General features: G+C 38.5%; 1 long non-coding RNA gene across 4 annotated transcripts in view; it reads left to right on the forward strand.

The window, feature by feature from the left end:
• The window catches only part of LOC307196841, a 428,961-nt gene that overhangs the window by 79,131 nt on the left and 323,154 nt on the right, over positions 1–26,676 (forward strand). For all 4 annotated transcript variants that reach the window (XR_013831244.1, XR_013831245.1, XR_013831246.1 and 1 more), the window contains one exon: positions 17,409–17,531. This is a non-coding gene — a long non-coding RNA (uncharacterized lncRNA). The remainder of the gene's footprint in view (positions 1–17,408; positions 17,532–26,676) is intronic.

Here is a 26,676-nt window from a genome sequence, read left to right on the forward strand (position 1 = left end):
CACTTTATACATCTACTCTTGCTCACTCCACTCAAGTCTCACTGGCCTTCTTGCTGTTCCTCAGACACAACAAACTCACACGTCCTGAGGTCCTTCGTACTTTCTGTTCCAGCTCCCTGAAATCCTGCTCCTCCAAGGTGGCTACTTCCTTCACTTCATTCTGGTCTCCACTCAAGTGGAGAACACTTGACAAAACGCCTTTCTGACAATCCTATTTAAAAATCTGTCTCTCCTCCTATGCAGTTATTTTCTACTTCATCATCCTGCTTAATTTTCCCTTATAGCAATATTTATATACTTTTTAGTTTATTTGCCTAATGTCTCTATTCTCCTAGTAAAATTTAAGCTCTATGTAGGCAAATACTTATCCCTTTAGTCTGTTTATTTTGGTAACTATTCCTTGTGATCTTGAAAATAATATGTATCCTGCCTTTTTTTTTTTTTTTTGGTGGAATATTTTGTAAATGTTAACTAGATGAAGATGATTGATGGTCCTGCTCAAGTCAACTTTATTCTTTCTGATTTTCTACCTGCTTGATTTATTGATTGCTGAGAGAGGTGTGTTGAAGTTTCTGACTATAACAGGGTATTTTTGATTTATCCTTTCCGTTTTACTGGGTTTTTTTCTCATGTATTTTGACACTTTGTTATTAGGTGCATATATTTCAGGATTGTTATGTCTTCTCAGAAAATCAGCTCCTTCATCATTAGGTAATGTCTCTTTTATCCCTGATAACTTTCCTTGTTCTGAGGTCTACTTTGTCTTAATACAGTTATTCCAGCTTTCTTTTGATTAGTGTAAGCATTGTATATATTTCTCCGTACTTTACTTTTATCTGAGTTTTATACTTCAAGTAGGTTTCTTATAGACAACATATGCTTGGGTCTTGTTTTTGTTTTGTTTTTATCCACTTTGATAGTCTCTCTTTTAATTGATGTATGTATTCCATTCACATTTAAAGTGATGATTAATATAGTTGGATTAATATCAACTATATTTGTAGCAGTTGTCTATTTGTTGCATTCATTCTCTTTTTTTGCTCCCCTCTTTTTTATCTTTCTGTGGTTTTAGTTGAGCATTGTATGTTTCCATTTTAACTGCTTTTTGGCATATCACTTATACTTTTTTTTTTTTGCGGTACGCAGGCCTCTCACTGTTGTGGCCTCTCCCGTTGCGGAGCACAGGCTCCGGATGCGCAGGCTCAGCGGCCATGGCTCACGGGCCCAGCCGCTCCACGGCATGTGGGATCTTCCCGGACCGGGGCACAAACCTGTGTCCCCTGCATCGGCAGGTGGACTCTCAACCACTGTGCCACCAGGGAAGCCCCAATTATACTTTTTTCTTCAAGTTTTATTGAGATATAATTGACATACAGCACTGTATAAATTTAAGGTGTACAGCATAATGATTTGACTTACATACCTCATGAAATGATTACGACAATAAAATTAATGAACATCCATCATCTCATATAAATACAAAAGAAAAAAAGAAAAATATTTTCCTTGTGATGAGAACTCTTAGTATTATTCTTTTAATAACTTTCATATATAACATACAACAGTGTTAATTATATTAATCATGTTGTATATTACATCCCTAGTACTTATTTATCTTCTAACCGGAAGTTTGTACCTTTGGATCACTTTCATCCAATTACCCCCCTCTACCCCCTGTCTCTGGTAACCATAAATCTGATCTTTTTTCTATAAGTTTGTTTGTTGAAGTATAATTGACCTACAGCACTATGTTAGTTGCTAGTGCACAGCATAGTGATTCGATACTTCTATACATTACAAAATGATCACCACAGTAAGTCTAGTTACCATCTATCACCATACATAGATATTATATTATTATTGACTCTATTCCCGCACTATACATTATACTTCTAAAAAGTGTTTCTGTTTGTTGACCTATAATTTCCAATACACATTTTTTTTTTTTTTTTTTTTTGTGGTACGCGGGCCTCTCCCTGTTGTGGCCCCTCCCGTTGCGGAGCACAGGCTCCGGACGTGCAGGCTCAGCGGCCATGGCTCACAGGCCCAGCTGCTCTGCAGCACGTGGGATATTCCCGGACTGAGGCTCGAACCCGTGTCCCCTGCATCGGCAGGCAGACTCCCAACCACTGCGCCATCAGGGAAGCTCTCCAATACCCATTTTTAACTAATGTATCTCTACTTTAAAATAACACTATACCGGGCTTCCCTGGTGGCGCAGCGGTTGAGAGTAAGCCTGCCGATGCAGGGGACACGGGTTCGTGCCCCGGTCCGGAAGGATCCTGCGTGCCGCGGAGCGGCTGGGCCCGTGGGCCATGGCCGCTGGGCCTGTGCGTCCGGAGCCTGTGCTCCGCAACGGGAGAGGCCACAGCAGTGAGAGGCCCGCGTACCGCAAAAAAAAAAATAAATAAATAACACTATACCACTTCTAGGGTAGCACAGATACCCTATACCAGAGTATTCTTGATTTTTCCCTCCTTTTCCCTGTGTATACATTGCTGTCTCTCATTTCACTTATCCATGTTTTTATCACCCAATATATTGTTACCATTATTAATTTTTTTTTTGGCCACACCCCATGGCTTTCAGGGTTTTAGTTCCCCAACCAGGGATGGAACCTGGGCCCCAGCAGTGAAAGCACCAAGTCCTAACCACTGGACCCCAAGGAATTTCCTACTATTATTACTTTAAACAGTTATTGTTTACCTCAATTAAGAATTAAATATAAGATATTTTTATTTATGCCACCATTTATCCCTTTATATACACTTTTTTTTTTTTGGAGATTTGAGTTACTGCCTATATCATTTTCTTCTTCCTGAAGAAATTTTTTTTTTTTTTTTTAACATCTCTTTTGGGGTATAATTGCTTTACAATGGTGTGTTAGTTTCTGCTTTATAACAAAGTGAATCAGTTATACATATACATATGTTCCCATATCTCTTCCCTCTTGCGTCTCCCTCCCTCCCACCCTCCCTATCCCACCCCTCCAGGCTGTCACAAAGCACCGAGCCAATATCCCTGTGCCATGCGGCTGCTTCCCACTAGCTATCTACCTTACTACGTTTGTTAGTGTGTATATGTCCATGACTCTCTCTCGCCCCGTCACAGCTCACCCCTCCCCCTCCCCATAACCTCAAGTCCGTTCTCTAGGAGGTCTGCGTCTTTATTCCTGCCTTACCCCTAGGTTCTTCATGATATTTTTTTCCCTTAAATTCCATATATATGTGTTAGCAGACGGTATTTGTCTTTTTCTTTCTGACTTACTTCACTGTGTATGACAGACTCTAGGTCTATCCACCTCATTACAAATAGCTCAATTTCGTTTCTTTTTATGGCTGAGTAATATTCCATTGTATATATGTGCCACATCTTCTTTATCCATTCATCCGATGATGGGCACTTAGGTTGTTTCCATCTCCGGTCTATTGTAAATAGAGCTTTTGGGAGGTCTGAGGTCTTCTGCCAGCCTTCAGTAGGTGTTCTGTAGGAGTTGTTCCACGTGTAGATGTATTTCTGGTGTATCTGTGGGGAGGAAGGTGATCTCCGCGTCTTACTCTTCCGCCATCTTCCTGCTCTCTCTCCTGAAGAAATTTTTTTTTTTAAATAACTTGGGCAGGTCTGCTGGTGATGAATTCCCCCAGATTTTCTTTATTCTAAGAAGTTTTTATTTCTCTTTAACTTTTGACAGATAATCTCACTGTATAAATAATTTTGATGTGTTTTTTGTTGTTGTTGTTTCAACCATTTAGATATTTCACTCCATAGTTTTATTTGCTTGAATGGTTTCTACTGAAAAGACCTCTGTAATTCTTATACTTGTTCCTCTAAAGTAAGGTGTTTTTTGTTTTTCCCCACTCTGGTTTCTTTTAACATATTCTCTTTGTCTCTGGTTTTCTGTAGTTTGAACATGGTATGCCTCAATGTGGTTTTGTTTTGTTTTGTTTTGTTTTTATAACATCTTTATTGGAGTATAATTGCTTTACAGTGTTGTGTTAGTTTCTGCTGTATAACAAAGTGAATCAGCTATGTGTATACATATATCTCCATATCCGCTCCCTCTGTTTTTTTTTTTGTTTTTTTGTTTTTTTGTTTTTTTTAAATAACCTGCTGGGTGTTCTCTGAGCGTCCTGGATCTCTTGTTTGGTGTCTGTCATTAATTCTGGAATAATGTCAGCTGTTATTACTTCATATAATTTTTTCTTCACTGTTCTATTTTTCTTCTCCTTCTGGTATTCCAATTAACCATATATTATACCTTTTGAAATAGCCCTGAAGTTTTTAAATAGTTTATTTTATTTTTTCCCTTGTATTTCAGGTGAAACATTTCTATTTATATATGTTTTAAGCTCACTGATTTTTCCTTTGGTTGACTCTACTGATGCACCCATTGGAGATTTTCTTCATTTTTGTTGCAGTGTTTGTTGCAGTTGCATTTTTATTCCTAGCATTTCTTTTTGATTCTTAGGGTTTCAATTTCTTATATTACACATCTCTTGATGCTGTATGCTTTTTCCAATATAGCTCTTAACATACTGATCATAGTTATTTTAAAGTATCTGTCTGATAATTCCAATTCTATGTCGTATCTGAGTCTGGTTCTGATATTTGTTTTATCTCTTCAGAGTATCTTTTTCCTTGCCTTTCGACATTCTTTGTAATTTTTTTGCTGAAAGCTGATTATTTCGTGTTGAATAATGCGAAGTGAGGTAAATAGACCTTCAGTGTGAGGCTCTATGTCAATCTGGCTAGGAACTGGGTTGTGTTTAATGTTTGCTGGAGCTGTAAACGTCAGAAGGTTCCAATTCCTGCAATGTAAGTTTCCTTCTCTCCTCTCCGTGTTGGGTTTCTCTGTGTACTCCTCAGATGGAGCCTGTGTCTTGCTGTAATGCATACCTGTCATACTTGAACCCTGTTTGTTTGGCAGTAATGTGTGAGAGAGGGGAAGTTTTCTATAATGATTACATTTCAGTTTTCAGTGTGCCTATGTCTCAGACTTGTGACTTTCACAAGTGTTTCTCTAGTGGGGGAGCTCTTTCTCTCTTAGATAGGAAAGCAGGAAGTGTCTAAAGTGGGGAGAATGCGCTTCCTCCGACGCCCTGGTTAAGTCTTTTCCCCCAGAGAGCAGCCCTGTGTTACAGAGAACACTTCAGGTGTATTGTACAGTGATTTCCCTCCCAGTCCTCCCACCCAGGAAGCACTATTACTAGGGTTTTTGCTGTTAGAACCTGGTGGAGTTCCTGGAAGCAAAACCTATGAAACTGTGAGGGTTCCCCAAGCCTCCAGCTCCCTCCTTGAAGTTTCTTGCCTCGAGCTAGTGGACACTCTCCCCCCAGAAGATCTTGACTTTGACTTTCTGCATTGACCTGTCCCTCCAGATTTTGAGGTGGTGTCTTATGCTGTTCACCATAGTTCTCTGAAAGAACAAGAACAGCCATTGATTTTTCAGTTAGTTTATCTTTTACTTGTTTTAAGGATAGAAGTGATGACTTCGAAGCTTTTTATGTGTCAAAACTGAGATGCAGAAGTCCCCAAAGTTTTTATATACAATATTTCATTTTCCCTCTCAAAGTTCCTGTAAGCTCTACAGTGAACTGCTTCGTCTCAAAGATAGGTCACTTCTTATCACAGATGTGGATTTTTTCATTTCGAAGAACTTAGTGACGTGTAAGTCGATGGCAAAGAAGACACTAGAGTTCTGTTTTCCATATTCCATCTGTGATCTGTTTTTGTTACATTTCACTCTTTGAAGGTACAAATAAATTGGCTCAAATAGCTTGCTTTCACTGAATCATTCATTCACTCATTTATCAAGTATTTAGGAAAGATATACTATGGGCTGAGCATTGCGTAAGATCCTGCAGATACCACAGTGAATACGGTAGGATCCCTGTTCTAAAAGACTCCAGGGTCTAGTGGGAGGGGCAAAAACCTAAACACATAATTTAAATACTTCGAGATAAGTGGCAAAACAGAGGTTTATACAGGGTACAATTCGAGTTTAAGGAGGGAGAAAATAAGTTTGTAAAATCGGACTTGCTTTCCCAAAAGAATTAATGTCTCTCCTTCCCAAAAATAGTGCCTAATATAGTGTTTTTGATATTTTAGCACTTAGCAAACATTTTGTCTCTTTGGCACTAATACACTAAAAAAATATATTTTACATCTTGGACTGTTAATGGAAGTACCATTTTCACTAGCAATTTAGTGTCTGAACAATAATAATTTTACTTTTTGTTAGAACTCAGAGGTCTGTCCCATTTTACAAACAGGTTATTATGTTTTAAAGGGAGCTTGAGAGGTCTAGGTGTACTGACACTGATATTTTTAACAACTCTTCCAAAATGTATGTGCTCAAGTGTTTTTGCCCCCTTTAGCACAGTAGTCACCTTCAGAAGCTATTCTGATATTTCAGTAATGTCACCATTGACCCAAAAATTTAAGGACTGTCTCTCTTGGAATTGCTTTCAGACTCTGTAACACATTATTTTGTGTACCTACAGTGGTAGAAAATCTTCATCCTCTGAATGTGACTTATGAACATAACTAAAGGTCAAATGTAAACTAAAGATTAGTTAGAGAATCTAAATGGATAAAACAAATTTTAGTCAAATTAAGGTTCTCTTGAAAACGGAAATAATTTTAACGTGGTTCATAAAAACGTTCATCTAGTATAAAACTTAAAGGGCATGGATCAAAACTTATCATACAATATCTAAGAGAATTATTTTGCAGGCCATATTATTTAAATTTATGTATTTTGAGACTTTTTAAAGCACTATTACTATAATGATATATCAAGTTTAAACTTGCATCCAAACCAAAGTCCTAGCATACGTGTTTAACAGATGGCAAACAAATTGGATAAAACATACCATTGCCCCAGAATTATAGGTTTCAATCAAAATTGGTTCAAATACTTAAAACCACAGTGAAAATATCATTCTTTCCTCTGAATACGTGCTTAATATCAGAGCCCTGAATCCTTCCTTCTCCTTTAAATACTTACCACAATGTTTAAGAATCTCATCAGTGTCTATTGTGTCAGCAGAACCACTTAAAGAGAAAATAAAGAGGAAAAAACATACATTAACATACAAGCAGATGATAAATATGTATCAACCAAGGCAAAGGTGAAGATAGAGATGGGAAGGAATAAAATAAGTGCTTGCTCTCACAGCCATTTCTTTCCCCATGGATTAAATTGCACTTGAAACACCTGACATTGTGCACATTGCTTTGAAATTGTATCTTGTGGGTGTCCCCATAGTCAAGGCAATAAAATGTGATGGATTTCCAGCCTCTGTCGCTTCAGGTAGGATAAATTTAGGAAACAATCGGGGTGTAATTGAGATCAATACCAGGTGCTGAGAAACTTTACAGCAGTCTCGCTGACTGAGGGGGAATGTGTACAAGCCCCAAGTAACTTGCCTTTTTGCCAAAACGTCTCTGTTTTTTGTTTGTTTTTTGTTTTGTTTTTGTCTCCCCTCTTAGAATTTGAGCAAGCAGAAAGGGGAAGAATCAGTTTCCTCTCAGTACAAGAGCCATCCGTGGTCTGTCAAGACTTAGATACCAGGATTTCTGTTAGATGTACGCTTGAAAGTCATTTAGTGCAGAATTATAGTTTAAACTGTACATTCAGCTGAGTATGTTTGTGCAGCTTTGTCTGTAACATTGTTGAAAAATGAAGTCATTCAAAAAGAAAACCATCTTGCCGCAGAATGTGATGAATAATAATAATACCTAATATTTATTGAGAACTTATGATATGACATTTAATCATAGCAACCTTTCAAAATCAGCCCTAATCCTATTAACCTTTTTTTTTTTAATATCCATGAGTTAATTTCAGCACAGAGAAGTTAAACAAATTGCTCAAGCTTTCACAGCTGATAAGTAGAGATACTGGAAGTCAAATCCAGGTAGATGGAGTCCAGAGTTGAGTGTTTAAATATAATGCTATACCAAAAAGACTCCATGTGGGCTGGACGAATTGCAAGACGTTCCCCCAAAAGCCGTGATTTTGACCCCATAAATACCAGAAACTGTTTTAATCTCTTTCATTGTGTTTACAGGTATAAGAAAAAGTCTGTCTGCATTAATCATGTTTAAGAATGTAGCCTTCTTTTTTCTTTTAAATGTTGGTACACACTGTTGAAGTTATCTATCTGGTTGTTGGTTTCACAGCTGCAAGGGATTCAGCTTATCTTCATGTAATAAGTTGCTGAGTTCAAAGATCAGAAATGTAATGGCAGTGCCTTCAAAGGGTCTAGTGCTGTACATTCTGGTCTATCCTCTACTTCCCCTCCTTCCCTGAATTTCTCTTTGATCTCAAGCTAAACATCAGAATCTGCCTTTTAAAAGGACTGGAAGTGCCTTTCACTTTCCCTCAGCTGCCTGAGGAGCAACAACTTCTGCATCTTACATGAACAAATGAATTTCTCCCTAAAAGTAACTTTGGTTTCAAATGCCCCCTGCAAAGAGGTTGAAATAATTTATCTTGAATTCTGAGAAGACAAAAGAAGGTAATTGCACGGGTGAGCCATTACCTGCAGCATGGGAGGCAGGCGAAGGAGTCATTACCAATCCTGCAAAGGCAGTAACAGCATTTCCTGCTTATGGCTTTGCGGGAGAAGAGGTCTAAGTGCAGGCAGGCTCCCCCGAGCCATTCACATCCTTCTTTGGATTATGAACACTCACAGAATCAATGTACGCTCCTGGATGTACTCTGGTGGTTTTGTTCTCCTGTGGTTCTCTCCTTCCTCCCGTTAATGCTGTAAGTGCTAAGAGTAGCAAGTGCCTGAACAATTAATTTCCTTGTTCCTTAGCTAAAAGTAAGCGTGTTCAAGGGAAAATGCATATGAAATGGTAAATGATGTTTTAAATTAGTAGGGCAATATATAAAAATGTAAAGACCAAAAAAGGAGTGTATGATACACAGCCAAATGCGTTAACACCTTGCACATAGTAAGCACTTGCTATAAATTAAATTTGAAAATGAGTTAATGCATTAATTTGGACTTAAATTCTCTGTTGCTGCAAAAAGTCTGAATGTTCACAGGAACTCCATGTCTGAAAAATACATTTTTTGCAATGGTCTATTGGTCTTCCAAGAATAAGTTCTTCTGTATCAAGCTCAGGCCATTTAATAAAAATGTACTTTTACAGTTATTGAAAAAAACAATGTGTGTAGCACTAACTATGGCACATTAGTCGTTCATTGTAATCATACATTTCCTTTCTCTCTCACATTTCTCAGCCTCTCTGTTTCTTTTCTACCTACTGTTCTAATCCTGCCTCACCTACTCAGTTCTTATTTTATTCCTTTAGTGGATGAGGTAGTAGTGGGTTTGTTTTTTGTTTGTTTTTGTTGTTGTTGTTGTTATTTTTAACTTTTTACCACATACTTTCCTGCAAACACAATGATATAAACAATAGTTATATTCCCAAGCAAGCCCACAAAACTCCATAATAAACCTGAAATACTACATATTTGCAGTGGTAATTTTTCTTGCTATTGTTCATTGAAAGTCATTTAGGCAAGTCATTTAACCTCTGTGGGCCTCAATTTCCTCTTCTATAAAATTAGGGGGCTGGACTCTGTGACATCTGTCTCCCTTTCAGCCTCAACCATCTGTGGTGACATTTCTCCTGCATTGTGAATTAGGTGCAATGAACTGTCAGCCTAACCATAATATCCAACATTGTTTCAAGTTTCTTTCTTTGAAACTCTAATTGGCTTCACTTTGATAAAGGAGCCAGTTGGCAAACTTGGCACTTACTACAATCTGTTTTTTGCTTTTAAGTTGCCTTTTATTATGTAAAACTAGAGAAGGTGAGGTATAGATAGGAAGGTCAGAAGGCAAAACACTCTCAGGTCGACTCAAATTTAAGTCAGAGTAAGAAGAGCACAGTGCTGCTGTAAGCATGGCTTTTGAGGTCAACCCGAGTTCAAGGTCCTGCATCACCCTTTACTATCTCTGTGACTTTGGGCAAGTTATTTAGACTGACTATGCTTACCCTATGAAAAGACAATAATGACAGCGCTTACCTTATAGGGTTTTTATTAAGATTAAATGAGGAAGTGAATTCAAATACCTGGTGAATAATTAATAAACTATAGCCATCATTGTCATGAAAGGTAATACTTAGGAATTAATCTTCTGGTTAAGTCAGAAAGAACACTGGTCCACTGTATTCTAATCCATTATTTTTAATACAGCCTACTCTGATGCTTGTCTTAGATTTAAATTTATTTTTATTTCTTACATGCATTTTTTTCCTAAAGTTTTTCCAGCTTTATTGAGATATAATTGATGTATAACATTGTGTATGTTTAAAGTATACAATAAGATGATCTGATACATGCATGTATTGAAAAATGATTACCACAAAGGTTAGTTAACACCTCCATCACTTCATATAGTTACCACGCTGTTTTGTTTTGTTGAGAATGTTTAAGATCTACTCTCATAGCAACTTTCAAGTATACAATATGGCATTGTTAACTACAGTCACTATTCTATGCATTAGACCCCCAGAATGTATTCCTCTGATAAGAGGAAAGTTTATTTCTTTAATAAGAGTAAGTGGATAAACAAAAATTGTTTACACTACTACTATTAAGTACATATTCATTTATTTTTACTAAGTATACGTCATGTATACAAGCCTGATTTACTGTTTGAATTTTGGATTGAAATAAATGTTTCAAAATGAAATAAATATTGGATTGGCCAAAAGTTTTTTCATTTTTTTCCCATAAGATGGCTCTAGTAGCATTTAGTTGTCTTTAACTTCATTTGAAACAATTTTGTTAGATTGTATGTGACAGCTATCATATCAGCGTACATTTAAAAAAAGACTTACCAAATTGGTGAATTTTCGTGTAGCCATTTTAATATTGAAGGTGGAAGAAAAAAAGCAACGTTTTCAACATATTATGCTTTATTATTTCAAGAGAAGTAAAAATGCAAGTGAAATGCAAAAAAAGATTTGTGCAGTATGTGGAGAAGGTGCTGTGACTGATCAAACGTGTCAAAAGTAGTTGGCGAAGTTTTGTGCTGGAGATTTCTTGCTGGACGATGCTCCATGGTCGGGTAGACCAGTTGAAGTTGATAGTGATCAAATCGAAACAATAATTGAGAAACAGTCAACATTATACCACGTGGGAGATAGCTGACATACTCAAAATATCCAAATCAAGCGTCCAAAATCATTTGCACCAACTTGGTTATGTTCATCGCTTCGATGTTTGGGTTCCACATAAGTTAAGGGGAAAAACCTTCTTGACCATATTTCCCCAAATGATTCTCTACTTAAATGTAATGAAAATGTTCCGTTTTTAAAACAAATTGTGACAGACAATGAAAAGTGGATACTGTACAATAATGTGGAACAGAAGAGATGGGGTAAGTGAAATGAACCACCACCAACCACACCAAAGGCCGCTCTTCATCCAAAGAGGGTGATGTTGTGTATATGGCGGGATTGGAAGGGAGTCCTCTATTATGAGCTCCTTCTGGAAAACCAAACAATTAATTCCAACAAGTACTTCTCCCATTTAGACCAACTGAAAGCAACACTCATTGAAAAGCGTCCAGAATTAGTCAACAGAAAACGCATAATCTTCCATCAGGATAATCAAGATTGCATGTTTCTTTGATGCCCAGGCAAACACTGTTACAGCTTGGCTGGGAAGTTCTGATTCATCTGCCTTTTTCACCAGACATTGCACCTTCAGATTTCCGTTTATTTTGGTCTTTCCAAAAGTCTCTTAATGGAAAAAATTTTGATTCCCTGAAAGACTGTAAAAGGTACCTGGACCAGTTCTTTGCTCAAAAAGATAAAAAGTTTTGGGAAGATGGAATTATGAAGTTGCCTGAAAAATGGCAGAAGGTAGTGGAACAAAAGGGTGAATACGTTGTTCCATAAAGTTATTGGTGAAAATGAAAATGTGTCTTTTCTTTCTACTTCAAAACTGAAGGCACTTTTTGGCCAACCCAATAGATATCTTGTTACAAATAGAGTAAAATCTAATCAGTTTTCAATACATTTTCTAAAAATAAGTGTGCAATGCATGTTGTTAATTGGATAACATTTTTAAATAAATGTAGTTCTCTTCAGTCTACTGCTTCCTCTCTCTTTCTCTAAAGTGGCCAGGCCAGGTGAATGAACTTTGGGCATTAGGGTGTGTAGGGGTTTCAGGGAAAATGGAGACTCAGGCCTCATGCACTGTTGTTGCTTCTGCTCTGCCCAGGGGAGCCAGCACATGATGTCATCTTCCAATAATGCTGCTCAGTCATGAAAATGCTATTGAGTACTAGTATGCATGGAGTGTTAGTCAGATTGCTTTGAAAATATAAGAGTAATTCATGGGATATGCCTTCTACAAAACACTGGAAAATCAAGACAGAAAATCAGAATTTCTGAGTGGGAGAATGTTAGGGAAACGTCAACGTATAAAAGTGATAGGGAACTGGATTTTTTTTTTTTTTTTTTTTTTTGCGGTACACGGGCCTCTCACTGTTGCGGCCTCTTCCATTGCGGAGCACAGGCTCCGGACGCGCAGGCTCAGCAGCCATGGCTCACGGGCCCAGCAGCTCCGCAGCATGTGAGATCTTCCCGGACCGGGGCACGAACCTGTGTCCCCTGCATCAGCAGGCGGACTCTCAACCACTGCGCCACCAGGGAAGCCCCGGAACTGGATTTTTGAATGGATAAGGAGAGGCAGAGAGGAAGGAAAGCTATGATTACAAAGCATGGCATATGTATCAGGTCCTGTAAGACAGGTCACATATGTCATCTCATTTAATCTTGAGAATAATGAGATTTTCAGCTTTTGGATGAAGAAATCACCAGTCAGAAAAAGTTAGATAATTTGGCCCAACATCACTAGCTATAAATTATACAGATAGAATTTAAACGTATGTAAAGCCTGTGATTTCTCCTGTGTGTGCATCAGAGTAGGAAAAGAGCTAGAGAAGATAGTGAGTAAATGTCACTGTAAAGAGCTTTTATAGTAAGAAGTTACCTACAAGGTGATTGATTCCCAGGATCAGGACTTTTAGATAAGTTACTGGCAGTTATTGAGTATCAAATATGTACTTTAACCTGTGCTTGTGTTCTTGGGAAAGAAAATGAGAAGACTGTTATTATTTTTATACTTTATAGAGGTTATATTCTAAATTTCTAAATAAAATGGTAACAGAGCATTGCTATAATATTAGAGTCTATGTGAAAATTGCTACAGAATTATGGTGGAGAGGAATTTGAATTCTACTTGGCAGATCAGGAAGTAATTTACTGAGGCGTTATTTGACATAAACTTTGAAAAATGACTGGCAATCTCAACAGATATAGAAAGAAGATGAACATCACAATAGGAAAATAAAAAAAAAAAGAACCTAACAGGGCAAGGTATTTTCTGAGTGAAGTATGAAGTTTAGTGTAGAAAGAGTAAGGTAGAAGGAAATCAAGAGAAGGTCAGTAGATGAAACAGGAACAAGAAATTGGAGCTAGACGTTAGCAGCAGAATGAGTAGATCCTATCTGTGAAATATGAGGAAGGGGGCAAAGAGACCAGTATGAAGGTCGTTTATAGGATTTTTCCAAATTATGATAAAATCCTGAGTTAGGTAAATAATCATGGAAGAGGAGGAGATGGAGACATTTTAAAAGCAAAATTATTTGGGTTTGGTATTAGATGAAATAGCACCTCTAAAAGGAAGGAAAGGGCAAGATGACGCAAAACTTACTGGGAAGAGTGACATTACCTGATTTGGGAAGTGGGGGAATTAGCATAAGTTGAAGAACATACATTAAATTTGGGACATTTAGTTGAGGTGCCTGGTAGAAGGTCTGAAATGGAGTATGGAGCATAAGACATGGACTGAGAATTTTTGAGACACACATTTGAATTCTAAAAGAACAATAAATGGTAAGTTAAAATCAAGGGCAACTCTTGAGTGGTGTCATTCACATCCTCTTACTCAGGATGGAAGAGTCAGATGTGTCATTCATTAATATAGAGGAGATGTGCATTCATGAAGGAAACTACAATGCCTTTTGTTTTCAGAGAATAAAATCCAAAAACTGGTAAGGCCATGTGTAGACAAAAGTAGAAACTGAGGACTTCCCTGGTGGTGCAGTGATTGGGAATCCAGCTGCCAATTCAGGGGACATGGGTTTGAGCCCTGGTCCAGGAAGATCGCACATGCCGCAGAGCAACTAAGCCCGTGTGCCACAACTACTGAGCCTGCTCTCCAGAGCCCGCGAGCCACAACTGCTGAGCCCACGTGCCACAACTACTGAAGCCTGTGCACCTAGAGCCTGTGTTCCTCAACAAGAGAAGCGAACGCAATGAGAAGCCCACCCACCATAACAAAGAGTAGCCCCTGCTTGCCGCAACTAGAGAAAGCTCACATGCAACAATGAAAACCCAATGCAGCCAAAAATTAATTAATTTTTTTTAAGTCCCTTTAAAAAAAAAAAGTAGAAACTGAAGTGTTATTTTTAGAAGTGAAGAGGGGTGTCATTTTTACAAGACAACATAAAGGAAATTATAAAGAGATGATGATAGATAAATAGGTAAATAGATGATGGATGGATGAGAGATAGATACATAGATAGATACATAGATGGATAAGGGGGAAGAAGATCACAGCTGATTCTTCTGAATTTCAAAATAAAACATAGTAATATGGACTCTGGGTGATTATGATGTGTCAACATATATTCATCAGTTGTAACAGATATACCCCTCTGGTAGAAAAAGTTGATAATGGAGAAGACTATATGTGTTGCAGAAGGGGGTATATGGGAAATTTCTGTACCTTTCCCTCAGTTTTGCTATGAACCTTAAACTCCTCTAAAATCTAAAGTCTTAATTAAAAAAATAAAGTTAAAATCAGCAATCAAGGATGTGATTGGAAGTACAATTAGTTATAAAATTAGAGACATATAAATGTATAAAAGTATGAAAACAGATAACAACCTGAAATAGACGTGCAACACAGCAGAGTAGAAGGAAAATGAACTTTGAAATCATAATGACTTGTACTCTAAGTCCCAACTCTCCCTCTTAATTAGTCATATGACTTTGGGCAAGTTATTCAACCTCTCTGAACTGAGTAATAATATCCATCTTACAAGGTGTTATGAGAATTAACTAGATAATATGCATAATACACCTCAAAATTCCTGGCAAAGGATCAGTAATTAATAGACAATATTATCATTATTATAACACCCACACTATATAACATTCACACTGCCTAAATTAATATTCTTGTGGATATCTATCGCTAGTCTTCTATTATATGTGGTACTTTCCTAGACCCTGAAGGAAAAGGGTGATGGAGGAGAAACTCTCTGCCATTTTCTTATCATTACAATTGCTGAATTACCGTGAAGCTCAATTTAATTTAGAAATTATAAATATCAGCACATTTCCAGAACTTTATTGTAGCCTGGGAAGAGGATCAGAGAAGAGCAAGGGTCGGTAACACAGCACTGGGCTCTGAGACAGTCAAATAAAGCAAAAGGTTAAGTTGGAAGGGGGACCAAAGATATTAGAAAGGTCACGACAGACATGGCTTTATCCATCGCTCCTTACTCTGCCCACTTTAATCAGCAGATCACATTGACAAAACAGAAGAGAGGACACTGTGTAGCTTAGAGCTGCCTAATGAAGCTTAGGCTTATTTTTAAACACACGATGGGCAAATCTAACATTTTATGAATGTCTGATGAACTGAATTAAGCTGAACACTTTCAGTGTGTTCAGCACAGTCCTAGGTTCCAGGTAAAATGCAAAATAGGTGATCTCTGCCTTAAAGTAGCTTGAATGAAATGTAGTTCATACTAAACACAGAAAAAAAAAAGTTAAAGTAAGAGTATGAAATAAACAAATATTAATATAGAATATAATACTACTAATAGTAATAATGATGTTGATGATGATAATGATGATGATGGTAGGCAATATTTGTTTGCAACGTCTATGTTCCAAGTGCTGTTAGACACTTTATATATTTGTAAGCATCTACTTTTCACAACTACAAACAAGTTAGAAATCATCATTTTGATTTTAATGATGAGTAATGTGCACTAAAGGCTGTATACTTGTATCTCAGATGCACAGTATTCTTATCAAAATAACAGGCCAAGAAAGAGTTTATGATCAAATACCATAAAAGTTGGAAAAATTACTTTGAATAAATATACACATTTGCAATTGTTCTTCCAATGCAATTCACAAATATATAAGTACAGGATAGTACTAGTTTTAGTAACCCCTGGTACAAGAAATTTACTTTTTTATGGACTCGTAAAAATGTGTTTATACCACCAGTAATTTAAAATAACAATGCTACATGAAACAGCTTTTACAGTAATACATAATTTCAATGAACTGATAATTAAATAACACTTCAAGTTATTTCAAAACTTCCGTCATGTATTTCTAAAATGAATTGCCTTATATCATCAAAGACTCACTTTTCTTCATTATTTGGAACATTTTCTGAGACTAGGATTTCTAACAAGTGTGTTATAGTGAAAGTGCAGTGTATATTTCTCTAATTCTCTCTCTCTCTCTCTTTTTTTTAATCTTGGGTATTAAACAAACAATGACAGTAGTATATAAAAGCAAGACTGTCTTCCCACAGTGCAGTCAGTTCAAGATCATGTTCCAACAGTGATTAGCAAAGTTCTTTGTTCATCATATTCAGTTGAAGAGGGGCTTGGGTTTGGACAATTTTTTTTTACAGGGATTAAGTCTGAGTATGGAAATGAATACAGTGGCAAGTCTGCCCATAGCATTATCATTCAAATTAAAGTTAATGCTTTAATGATCACCTTATAAATATTAATATACTCATTAGTTCACTTTGGCAACTGTTACTTTTCATACCTGTGTCATATCCTACCCCAATAAAAGGAAAAGAAAATGTCAGTAAGGGAGTTTATATTTGACAGTCTCCTGCTCACTGAGGGGTCCTTCTTCATTTATTTTACCTAAATTTAGGGAAATTTTTTTGGAAGCAATAAATATAAAGGAAACAGTTTAGCTACCAAATATAAGCTTCTTGGACAATACGCAGAATAACGTAATTATTTAAACTTCTGAACGTTGAATCTAAATAGTCAGAAAAATGCAAAATTATGTGATTTAGATAATATCTGTTTTATAAAAGTTGAAGTAATAAACTGAAAGATAACATAAAGGCAGAGTAAATTAAGAGTGAATAGAGAAAATGGGAAAGTAGGAGAGAGGAAAGAAGGGAGAATGGAACAAAGGAGGCCACACAGGCAAGAGAGGCAGTTTCTTCCATTATGGTCTGTGAGTGAACAGTGGGCTGCACTCCCTCAGGTTAGGCCTGTAATATTTGTTTGTTTGTTTTCAAGGTCCGGACGAAAGTTTTGGCAACGTAGTGATGCCAATACAGAAGTCGCTGCATTTCTTCTTTCCTGTTTCTTCTGGTCCACTGTGTGTGTCCTGCAGTGGGAAGCACCTTTGGCCAAGTCAGGGTAAGTGAGTACATTCTGGATTATATTTTTCTATTAAAACAAGAATCTGCGGAAGGTTTGGATGTGGGACGTGAAGGAAAGACAGGAATCAAGGCTTAATTTCATTTTTGAGGCATTAAGTGAACGGAATGGGAAGAGGAATGTTGGAAAATAAGAGAAACCAGATGCCTGTTTTCAGAGGTATCTCTTGTTTCTTGTATCAGAGCCATTCTAACAGGTGTCAGGTGATAGCTCGTTATGATTTTGATTTGCGTTTCCCTGATGACTGGTGTTGTTGAGCATCTTTAAAATGCACCTGTTGGCCATTTACATGTCTTCTTTAGAAAAATGTCTATTCTGGTCCTTTGCCCATTTTTAATCAGATTGTTTGTTTTTTTACTATTGAGTTGTGTAAGTTCCTAATAAATTTTGGATCTTAACTCCTTATAAGATATATGGTTTACAAATATGTTCTACTGTTTTGAGGTTGCCTTTTCATTTGTTGATTATCTCTTGTCATGCAGAAGCTTTTTAGTTTGATAAAGTCTCACTTGATTTTTGCTTTTGTTGTGCGTGCTTTTGGTGTCATATTCAAAAAATCATTTCCAAGGCCAATGCCAAGAAGCTTTCTCCCTATGTTGTCTTCTAGGAGTTTTACAGTCTCAGGCATTACATTTAAGTTTTTAATCTGAGTTAATTTTTGTGAGTGGTATAAGATAGCAGTCCAGTTTAATTCTTTTGCATGTGAATATCCAGTTTTCCCAACATCATTTATTGGAGAGATCATCCTTTCCTCACTGAGTATTCTTGATTCCCCTGTCAAATAATAGCTGATGATATATGCCTGGGTTTATTTCTAGACTCTGGATTCTGTTCCATTGAGCTATGTGTCTGTTTTTATGGCAGTACTATACCATTTTGATTACTACAGCTTTATAATATAGTTTAAAATTGTGAAGTCTGTTGTCTCCAGTTTTGTCAAACAGGTCATAGTTTATACATGTGGAATTTATTTACTTATTTAGTCAACAAATGTTACTGTGGCTTCTGTATACCCGTCATTGTGAACTAGTCTTAGAGACATGGGCTTGAATGGCCAGCCCATATAAGTCTTAACTTGCAGCCCAGTGAGGAAGCAAACATCAAGTTAAAAAAGAAAATAAACGTTAAATAGGATAACCACTGTGGAAAATATCATAGCAGTTCCTCAAAAATTTAAACATAGAATTGCTAGTGTGTCACCATCTACAATGTGCATTCAGAGGAGTAACCCTCCATTGTACCTATGCCACACCTAGAGTATAAGCATCCACACAAGGGCTGGCTAAGATGCATCTCCCAGTGATTCCCCCATAGCCCCTCCCCTCCAGGTGCATTACCTTCTTGGTTGCAGTACCTGATGCTCAGACCCAGAGATCGCTTTTTCTCCATAATTCTAATGCCTCCCGAGGTGAATCAGAGAGAAAACCCTGTTAACCTTCTGCTATTTTCATCCACATCTGTTCTTCCCACAAAATTATTTTTCTTTACCCTGTCTTAAATCCTTTCAGATATTGTGTAAGCCCTTAGAATAATACAAATCAGTAATTCTCCCCAGGAAATTTTTTTGCTTTCGTTTTCTGCCCTTACAAATACATCTTCCTAGGCAGGGATGACAGAGAAGCTGCTATGATGGCAGAAAGAAAAGCAAATTGGGACAAGAAAATATACCTCAAACAGTTTATCCAGGTGCAAGCAGCATCATCATTCCCCATCTGTGAATTGACTCATTTCCATCTCTGAATACATCATATGCCCTATTATCAGGGCACACTAGAAAGGTAAGATACCTCCTCCCAGAAGACAGAACAGGTTCCCAAACTCCCTCTCATGCTGACTGACACTTCTGAATCCTTTAATACTTGGGAGGAATCACAGGGAAAACAGGGGCAAAGTCAAAGGATTGCTTTGGAGCACTTTGGAGAGACTTAAAATAATTCAGTAGTTAACATTTCAGAATCACATCTTTCCACTGATGGTATATGATGCTCGCTTATCATTTATGGCAGATTCTTGAGCTATATTTTGGAGGCATTGCATTGCTGGAAACTAATGAGTGACAGCAAAACAGGTAGGGGAAGTTTCAACGGTGGCAAATGCCAACGTTCCTTGATGATTGTGGGTGTCAGTATATCCACTTAGCAAATAGCAACATAATGTAGTATTGAGCGTGGGATGTGCAGCTAGCCTGCCTGGATTAACTCACCATGCCCTAGTCCTCTCCTGTGTAAAATGAGGATGGTAATAATACCTACGGCCAAGGGGATCCCATGAGATTTGGATTGTTTAATATATGTTAAGTAACATTAGTGTTAATACATGTTAAGTAGCAAAAATTAAGTGCTATCTTAGTGCTTATGTTATATCACTTTCAGGTGCCAAAGGATGAACTAGACATAGGAGATACAAAGATGAACACAAGGAGATTCTAACACTAAGAGACTATGGTAAAATGTGAGGGATTTGCAGAATGTGATGAGAACTGAGGGAGAATATGGGCCTGGTACAGTCCTAGTACAGTCCTAGCACATACTCATTCCTCCTATATTAGCTTTTTATGCTGCTGGAACCAATTATCACAACCTTAGCAACGTACAGCAACTCATATTTATTGGAACGACACATTTCTATCGGTAAGAAGTTCAGGTTGGCTTAGCTGGTTTCTCCACTCCCAGGTTCACAAGACCAAAATCGAGATGTCAGCTGGCTGGGTTCTGATCGGGAAATTCTGTGAAGAATCTGCTTCAAAACTCATGCATGTTTTCGCCTGAATTCAGTTCCTTGCAGGTATAGGACTGGTGTCTCTGTTTCTGTGCTGGCTGTTGGCTAGGAGTCGTCCTCAGCTTCTAGAGTCGTCCTCAGCTTCTAGTCCCTTGGTCTATGGCCCTCTTCCTGCATCGAGGACTTGCAGTCTCTTCTCCTTCTGCCGCATCTCTCTGTCTCTTCATCCTCCTTCTGCCGGACACAGTTCTCCTCTTTTCAGGGTCATATGAATCTTCCCATTGAGAACCTGCCCATTTAAAGCCCACAACCTTCATTCCATCTGCAAAGTCACTTCACAACAGTGCCAAGATTAGCATGTGGTTGAATAATTAGGGGATGGCAGTTTCAGGGGGTCATCTTTAGTACTTTGCCTACTACATCTCCCATAGTTCGAAAAAAATCACCCTTCCTCACATAAACCTCCCGGGCTGTCCATTTTTTCTTTTTTTTTGGTAATCTTTCTCACTCCCGTGTGTAACCAGCAGCTTGTCATAGCCTGTGCAACAACGTCAAATGGCATGAGGACCGAGGAAGTGGAGGAGGAAAGGTAGAAACAAGTATCCACAGTAGTTTGCCTGGAGATCATGTTTTCAGTTAATGTGCCTGGTTCCGTTTCTTGCTTAGAGAGCTCCAGCCTCTGCTGCACTTCAAACCACCACAGTGGGCTTTTCTCACCTGTCATTTCTCTGCTTCCGCCAGGACTCTTAAAGAATTACCTAAAGTTCATATGAGTAGTATGATTTACATTTGTAGGTAATGAGTAAAAAAACACATCTCTGAACATACTAGATGAAGCAGTTAGGGGGAAAATAAGGTACTGTTTTTTGTTTGTTTGTTTGTTTTTGCGGTACGTGGGCCTCTCACTGTTGTGGCCTCTCCTGTTGCGGAGCACAGGCTCCGGACGCGCAGGCTCAGTGGCCATGGCTCACGGGCCCAGCCGCTCCGCAGCATGTGGGATCCTCCTGGACCAGGGCACGAACCCATGTCCCCTGCATCGGCAGACGGACTCTCAACCACCGCGTCACCAGGGAAGCCCTAAGGTACTGTTTTAGGAAGCAGAATACATAGATTCTAAATCCAACTCAACTCACTGAATTTTTTTTACCATTTTTTCCTAATATTTATTAGTCATATTTTGCTTTCTTCAGTATCCCATGCATCCAGTTTTGTGATTATAGAAAAATCACTTCAGCTTTCTCATTTGTCAAATAACTGGATTCAGCGAGGGCACAGCAAATATAGCATGCATATGCCTACTTCACCCTTCTATGTCTGTAAATGATGGACGGTGGAAAACTTTCTTATTACACATAAAGCAGTTTCAAAATAATAGTTGCATTTAAAAGTTTATTGTAAATCAACTATACTTACATAAAAATTTTTCTAAAATAAAAATTTATTTATAAGCAATACACATACACAAAAAGGACTTCACACACTGCCTGGCACAGAAGAACAGCAACCTCTGCCAATCACAGATGAAACTTATTCCAGGGATGGAAAATTGTATTTTGCATGATACTTGGAATAAGTCGTTAGTAGTTGCAGGCGGAAGTAAATTGTTCTAATGGGAAGAAAAAAAGAGGAAATAAAAAAAATAACACTGGCATTAAATGTTACTGCAGGGAATCTCAATGCGCCTCCCCCAATTGGAGTGGGAAAAGCAGATCCTTGAAATGTAAGTTAAATGGAGAACAAAAGTCAAATGTGGCAAAATCCGTAAAAATGCTGAAAACATGGGGGCTAATGGCGGACTCCGGGAGGACTCATGCCAAGAAGTACTTCCCAGAACTTCTGCTGCCAGTGTCCTTGTCTCTGTGGTGAGCCACAGCCACCCCCGCCTCTGTAGGAGACCCTCCAACAGTAGCAGTAGATTCAGCATTTTAAAAATAAAAATGTTTTGGGTTTTCCTGGTGGCGCAGTGGTTGAGAGTCCGCCTGCCGATTCAGGGGACACGGGTTCGTGCCCCGGTCCAGGAAGATCCCACATGCCATGGAGCAGCTGGGCCCACGAGCCATGGCCGCTGAGCCTGCGCGTCCGGAGCCTGTGCTTCGCAACGGGAGAGGCCACAACAATGAGAGGCCCGCATACCGCAAAATAAATATATAAATAAATAAAAATAAAATAAAATAAAAGTGTTTTACCACTGGATGCAGTCCTGCCCACCAGAAAAACAAGATCCAGCCCCACCCACCAGGAAGCATAGACAAACCACTGAAACAACCTTACCCACTGGGGGCAGACCCCAAACACAGTAAGTTAAGCAAAATGAAAAGACAGAGAAATACACAGCAGATGAAGGAGCAAGATAAAAGCCACCAGACCAAAGAAATGAAGAGTAAATAGGCAGTCTACCTGAAAAAGAATTCAGAGTAATGATATGGAATCTCAAAAAAAAAAAAAATTGTCATGAAGAACTAGGGGCAGGATGGGAATAAAGACACAGACCTACTAGAGAATGGACTTGAGGACACGGGGAGGGGGAAGGGTAAGCTGGGGCAAAGTGAGAGAGTGGCATGGACATATATACACTACCAAATGTAAAACAGATAGCTAGTGGGAAACAGCCTCATAGCACAGGGAGATCAGCTCGGTGCTTTGTGACCACCTAGAGGGGTGGGATAGGGAGGGTGGGAGGGAGACACAGGAGGGAGGGGATATGGGGATATATGTATATGTATAGCTGATTCACTTTGTTATACAGCAGAAACTAACACACCATTTTAAAGCAATTATACACCAATAAAGATGTTAAAAAATAAAATAAAATAAAAGTGCTTTAAAATTCAAAAAAAAATGCTGAAAACATAATGAAAAGATCTGGGGCTTCCCTGGTGGCACAGTGGTTGAGAGTCCGCCTGCCGATGTGGGGGACACGGGTTCGTGCCCTGGTCCGGGAAGATCCCACATGCCGCGGAGCGGCTGGGCCTGTGAGCCATGGCTGCTAAGCCTGCGCGTCCGGAGCCTGTGCTCCGCAACGGGACAGGCTGCAACAGTGAGAGGCCCGCGTACCACAAAAAAAAAAAAAAAAAAAAAAAAAAGATCTGGTAGCAATAAATTTTGTTAATAAGGCAGAACCAGTGTTTCGCTTTAATGGAAGCATCTGAGCCTGTTGTGAGCTATTTTTTACCCCAAATACTGATGATTTTCTACTCTGAGATGTCATATTAAAATTTCTTTGTAATAAAAGTGTGTAGGCATTTTGAAGGCTTTCAGCAGTACTAGTCACTTATTATCTGCTTGTTGAGCGCCAACTGTTTTCCAGCATAAACAACAGAGATTATAGCCCTGATAAAGTGGAGCTTATGTTTACAGCATTTGACTCTCCAAGTGTGGTCTCTGGACCAGCAGCGGTAGCTGCAACACCAGCGACCTTGTTGGAAATGTAAATTCCTGAACTCTGGTTTCACCCAATACCTACTGAATCAGATATCTGGATTGAGCCCTGAGAATCTGGGGTGTTTAACAAGGCTTCTGGGTGATTCTGATGGACACTAAAGTTTAAGAACCCTTGATGTGGTTTATCAGTAAAAGAGCCTGGAACTTCACCTCCTCGTAGTAACTTACAAAGATGTTTTGCACATGTGAAACCTGTTAGACAAATGGGTTCAAAAAATCCCTAAGTAACAATAATCATTTATCAGCTTTAGATTATATGACAAATATCCATGAGCCATTTAAAAACTGAAATATTCCTCTTCTTTTAAATTACATTATTTGTCTTGCATTTTTACTCTTGTATATTATTTCCTAGATACTAATAGTTTCCTTTGATGTCGCTCAATCCAATATGCCAAACATTCTTATTTAGTAATACAAATGGTCCCATTTATGATAGGGTTTTTTGCCTTTACAATGGTTCAAAAGTGGTATGCATTCAGTAGAGACTGTACTTAAATTTTGCGTTCTGATCTCCTGGGCTAGGGATACGAGGTACAATGCTCTCTCATGATGCTGGGCAGTAGCAGTGAGCACAGCTGTGGATCAGCCATGGGATCACAAGCGTGAACTGTTACACTACAACCATTCTGTACTCAGTCAGATAGTCATTCTCTTTCTCCCAACGGAAATGTGTTAAATGATTTTGCCCAACTGTAGGCTCAGGGAAGTGTTCTGAGCACATTAAAGGTAGGGTAGGCTACGCTATGATGTTTGGTAGGTTAGGTGTATTAATGCATTTTATGGATATTTTCAACTTACAGTGGGTTTATCGGTTTGTAACCCCATCTTAAGTCGAGGAGGATTTGTAGTTCATTGTTAAACAGCCCTGAAAGGTTAGATATAGGCCAGGAAGATATATCTGGTTTGTATTGAAATTTGCAGATTCAGGATCCTTCAGCAGTGGAGAAGTACTTCGAATATCTATCAGCTCACCAATAATTTTTTTAGGCTGTCCGAGTGTCAGTCATTCTAACACCTGGGACAAACAGTACCAAAGCATCTGATAGTAAAAATGTAGGGCTCAAAGAACGTACAATTTTTCTGTTTCTAATTTTAATTATATTTCTTTCTTCCTGGCAGTCTGGTTTATGTCAAATGATTCTGGAATTATAAGCTCCTGATTTACGTCCTGGATAGGTACTTATGTCCCATGATAAAAACACTAATAAGTAAAGATATATTCCCGAGCACTGTGGCTATTCTGAATGACTGGAGCCCAAACCCTTTGCTGCAATATGATGCTTACTGATATAGGTGCAGATGGTAAGGGAAATTTGGGGACCGGTGTCTATGAATTTCATGCCCTCACATTCATAACCTTCATGACATGGCACATATCCAATCATTCAGGCAAATGAACATATAGAGATGCATGCATAATTAATAGCCAAATGCCTGAAAATCAATTGTTAAAGCTCATGGTGTAGGAAGGGCAGCCTTGTGGCATGATGATATTTGCGCTGCTTGCCTGATAACTGTGCATCACTCAGAAGCGCACAGTGATTTTGTAATTAATGCTCGATACACATTAATTACATAAGGCAGGCTTATTTGGAGGGATCTGTGGCTAAGTGTGAGTGTGTGCATATGTGTTCCTGTGCAGAATGAATCTTAGCCTCTAATGAAAGAGTGTTCTTCCTTCTGGTAAAGTGCTTGGCTGATCCAGTTCAAATTTTCTGCTTGATGTGAGGGCAGCCAGAATTGGAGGGAAAAACAGGATACAAGGGAGACAAGTTAAACCAAAAGGTGTCTCTGGATGCTCTTTAGGGAGAAATAATTTTATTGATAATGGACAGCAGAAATGACACCATGTTGAACCCCTGCAAGAAAAGCATTCTGTTTATTGTTGGACAAATGCTCTGATAAAGTGAATTCTATGAAGGTGTTCAGATTTAGTAAGTGATCAGTAACTCTACTTTCAGGCCAGTATTTGTTTTCTCCTTGAGTATTTGTCTAAGAGGCACTGTAGATGATTAGAATTGATTTACTTTCTTGATTTATTTAATTTCCATAATAATCTCTAGCCATGCTGGCTAGATTGAAACAACGAGTCTAAAGCAGAATTGTATAGGAGTGATGTTCAGTTTCAGTGTCCATTCATTCTCCTCCAGATCCCCAGTCACTTGTAGCCATTTTCTGGCTTTCTAGCACTTCTCACTCAACCTCACTTGGGCCTGTTGGATTAAGAAGCATGCTTGCTGTGGTCCAAAGCGCACAAACCAGAGCACTGGGGGGGAGTCCAGCTGATAGAAGTGTTCCTTTGCCACATAGGATGTTTCCTATAGTTCTTTTCTTTTTTCTTACCTTAAAAAAACATTGAATCAGTTACCGACAGTTGATCACTGAGGTAGTTCACATAAAAATCTAGATTCTTGGGGCTTCCCTGGTGGCGCAGTGGTTGAGAGTCCACCTGCCGATGCAGGGGACAAGGGTTCGTGCCCCGGTCCGGGAGGATCCCACATGCCACGGAGCGGCTGGGCCCGTGAGCCATGGCCGCTGAGCCTGTGCGTCTGGAGCCTGTGCTCCGCAACCGGAGAGGCCACAACAGTGAGAGGCCTGCGTACCACAAAAAAAAAAAAAAAAAAAAAAAAAGAATGGGAGAGTATAAATGGATACATGAAATACATATAACAGACACAACACATATATATACATATGTGTGTGTGTGTGTATATATATATATATATATATGTACACACATAGGTTTTATTGTAGGGGTTCTTCAGAATATACATGATAGAAAACTGCAAAAACAATGTAAAATGGGTAAAGAATTTTTCTACAAATATTTAACAGAAAATAAATCTAAATAGCCATTAAGTATTTGAAGTCTCTCAACCTTCATAGAAATTAGGGAAATATATTAAGAGGTACAAACTTCCAGCTACAAAATAAATGAGACACGGGGATGAAATGCAGTGTG

This window comes from Stenella coeruleoalba (assembly GCF_951394435.1).
Source record: "Stenella coeruleoalba genome assembly, chromosome: 14".
Taxonomy (NCBI): Eukaryota; Metazoa; Chordata; class Mammalia; order Artiodactyla; family Delphinidae; genus Stenella; species Stenella coeruleoalba.